The following is a 3,948-nucleotide window of genomic DNA, read 5'->3' as shown; positions in this document are numbered from 1 at the left end:
ATGGCTGCTAAAGTAGCCTACGAAAACAAAGCCTTCATTTCAACCACAGTCACAAAAGACTGGGAGGTAATAATCTCTTTTTCTTTTCTTTTCTTTTTGTTTGTTTGTTTGTTTGTTTTTTTTTTTTTTTTTTTGGGGAATAATCTTTATTTGGTAATGAAATAACTGAAGATATATAGCTTGCTTATTAATATATTTACACTATGATCAATTAATTTCTACTAATTTTTTCTTTTGAACGTACATTAAATTGGAGGAGAGGATTTTCTTCTAATGTTTGACTTAATGGTTATGATCTATAAATATGTACCCTATAATTAATCCAAAAATTTTTAGATGCCCATGGATCTCCTTACAGTTTAATGATTTATTATTTTTAATTTAGAGAAAATAATACTAAATTTTGTAATTAATAATTAGTGGCGATTTAGAAATTTTTTTCTAGAAGAGCACCATTAGAGCATTCCCGAGAGACTCTATAAAGTAAAAGAGTATATTCTCTATAATATAGAGTATCTTTTGAAATAACTATTAAAATTTAAAAATGCCCTCCAACAAAACTTTTTATTATTGCTCTTTATTTTTATTTTTTATATAAACATTTATTATTTTAGTTGTAGCTTTTTTTATTTTATATGAGTTATCTACCTTTTAAATATTATAATAGTGATATAGAAACATATGTTACATTCAATTAAATTTATATAATATTAAAAATAAAGAGTAGTTTTGCTCTCTAGTTTTGGCTCTCTACATTTGAAGAGCCAAACCAACTTTTTATATCAAAAAGTCAAAATAAAGAGTCCATTAGAGTTTTTTTTTTTTTCCCTAAATGTTGTCTCTTTAAAATAAAGAATATGACAAATTTAAAGAATCACTTGGAAATGCTTAGATAGTATAATGACACTTGCTATTTCATAAATTATGATTTGAATGTAAACAAAAATATATGTACAAAGGTACATGATGCATAATGCAGCACATTTATTATTGTTATAATTATAGTCTAAATTTGCTAGATTAAGTAGCATTAAATCTTTTTTTTTTAATTTCTCTTTTTTTTCTCTAGAAAAATTAATTGCAATGCTTTAACAATGATTTGGCATTTTAAACAAATTCAATACAGAATCATAATCGAGTGTTTTTTGATTGTGGGGGAACTTATATAACTTTTGGCGTTTGGTGCAGATGGATTTTATCCGTTTCTACAAGTTTTTTAATTGTAAGGCACAATTCTTTCAATTAAACAGCAAATTCAATTTAATTTAATTTAATTCATATTCAGAGATATCAATATCTTTTATTTAAGCATTACGTATCTGAAAAAAAAAAATGTACATAAACCTCCTTTTGGCAGTCTCTCAAATGAAGCCTACTATACCGAAGCCTACATGTTCATGGACAATAAAAACAAAGACAATGAAGTGGTTGTGGTTGCCTTTAGAGGCACTGAACCTTTCGATGGATATGCATGGAGTACAGACCTTGATATTTCGTGGTATGAATACCCTGGAATGGGAAAAGTCCATGGCGGATTTATGAAAGCTCTAGGGTTACTGGAAAATGGAAGCTGGCCAAAAGAAATCCATCGAAACAAAGAACGAGGATCAGCTTATTACAAAATCAGAAGAAAGCTGAGAAAACTTTTGCTTAACAACAAGAAAAGGAAATTCATAGTGACCGGTCACAGCTTGGGTGGGGCATTGGCAATTTTGTTCATTGCAATTCTGGCATTTCATGATGAGAAATCATTGCTAAAGAAATTGAAGGGGTTTATACATTTGGACAACCCAGGGTTGGAGACGAAGATTTCAGTATCTTCATGCAAAATAAAATAAAAGATTTTCATATTAACTATCAAAGAACTGTTTACAGCAGTGATATCGTTCCAAGGGTTCCCTCGGATGATCCAACACTTATGTTCAAACACTTATGTTCAAACACTTTGGAAACTGTATCTACTACAATAGCCTCTATAAAGCAAAGGTGTGTATTTATTTATTTGTTACATTACTCATGATATTATACAATATATATATTTTTCTTTTTCAAAGTCAAATTATTATCGTCTCATAAATTTAAAATTAAAAAGTATTTTATAACCAACTATATCACATTATTTTATAAATTTTCTTCATTGAAAAGATATACATCATAATAATTTATTTATTTTATATATTGCAGAAACTCGAAGAAGAGCCAAACAAAAATTACTTTAGTCAAAAAATAATGGAGAGAATCAACAAGCACCTGAATTCATTTTTTGAGCTGCTAAGAAGCTTCATTTATTCCTAACTTACAAGGGCCAGAGTAGAGTGAAACTTTGCTGCTAAAAGTATTTAGGTTATGTGGATTCCTATTTCCAGGTGTTGTAGCTCATAATATCTATGATTATGTTAATGCAACCCGATTGGGGGATGTTCTCTCAGATATATAGCAATGGGTAAGTAATTGTGCTAAGAGAGATACTATGTTGCTCAATCTTTTTAGTTCCTGGCGCTTTCTATCAAATTTGCAAGAGTTTGTTTGTTTTTGGTTCTCTCTCGGGAAGAATATGAAAGAGAGTTGATTTGTTTAAACAAAAAATAAAAAAAAAGAGTTGGTTTATTATTATTATTATTATGATTATTCTTATTTTGCTTATCAAGTTAATGTACTTGTTCATTGCAAGTGTTAATGTGTGTTAATGTAGAACTTATTAAATTAGAGTTTAATATATTATGAGTTCTAACCCTAAGCCACCGAAGTTCCATGTATCAATCTTTTTTGTTTTTTTTTTTCATATAAATTTATTTATCAAATTTTTATGTAGATTGATGTGTCTCTGTTTAGTTTTAGTAAAAATAATTACATTTAGTAACATTTTTTTTTTCAATACTAAAGTTACCAAAATATTAATCAAAGAATGTTGTAGATGATGTAAAAATTGTTTTTTTTTTTTTTTATTCACTCACCCATTTAACAATTCATTTAAGTTATATGAATCTATTAACCAATTATATCTTTAACATGTATCATTTGTTAAATAAAATTTAGTGAATATATTGGCCTGGTTTGTTAACTAATAAGGTAGGTGTGGAGTGGTTACTTACACATACAAAATAAATGGCATACAAACCAAGTCCTCATGTTTTGGGATTTTATAATAAATAAATGTCCCATGTTTGCTGTGTAGTAATTTTATAAACTTGAAGTGGGTTAATACGAATACGCCTCTTGAAAATAGTTATGTGACAAGAAGTTTGGATTAACAGGGTTAGACTTAGAATTGTATCTTTGACCCATTTCCAAAAACAACATATTTATACAATATATTTTGTTACGGAATTGGGAGAAAAAACAAATAGCAACGGAAACAAAGAAAGCGAAGAACAAACACACAATTAACGTGGAAACCCTTGACGGGAAAAACCACGGGCAGGAAGAAGCAAATCCAATATCGAAAGATTGGTACAAAAGGTGAATCTGACTGCGCGATACCTACCAAAACCCTAATTTCAGCCGAAAACCAAAAATATATAGTACATAAGAAACCCTAAAATTGAACAGGTCCATACCGCGGGGGCGCTGCCCCCGCACCCCCGTCGGGGCCTATCGGCCCGAGACCTCCACTTTCACCACAAAGCTCCAAATTTTTCTCCAAAATTTAGTTTTACCAAATGGGTCGCACTGCGAACTTTTCGGATCGGGTCAACAAGAATTCGGATCACAAACTCTAACATATTTATATGAATCTCCATGCTATTCTTACTACCTTATGTGGACGCACTCCCCCCAAAATGTAAAAAGTTCATTAATTTATTTTTTATTTTTATTTTTTCTGTATTTCAATAATTTTTTAATTAAAAAATAGAAGCTCGTGACTCAGATTCACAATTTCAAAGTGTGGATCCCACGCTGCCAAATATATAGACTACTATGGTACAATCTAATTAAACTACAAACAAC

At 29.6% G+C, this 3,948-nt stretch overlaps 1 pseudogene; it reads left to right on the top strand.

Moving 5' to 3' along the window:
* LOC112492540 (triacylglycerol lipase OBL1-like) lies at nucleotides 1-2,437 on the top strand (annotated as a pseudogene).
* The last annotated feature ends 1,511 nt before the right edge of the window (nucleotides 2,438-3,948 follow it).

The sequence above is a fragment of the Ziziphus jujuba genome, chromosome 7 (assembly GCF_031755915.1).
Source record: "Ziziphus jujuba cultivar Dongzao chromosome 7, ASM3175591v1".
Classification (NCBI taxonomy): domain Eukaryota; kingdom Viridiplantae; phylum Streptophyta; class Magnoliopsida; order Rosales; family Rhamnaceae; genus Ziziphus; species Ziziphus jujuba.
Note: the sequence above shows the minus strand (reverse complement) of the source record. Positions and strands in the feature narration are given on the sequence as shown.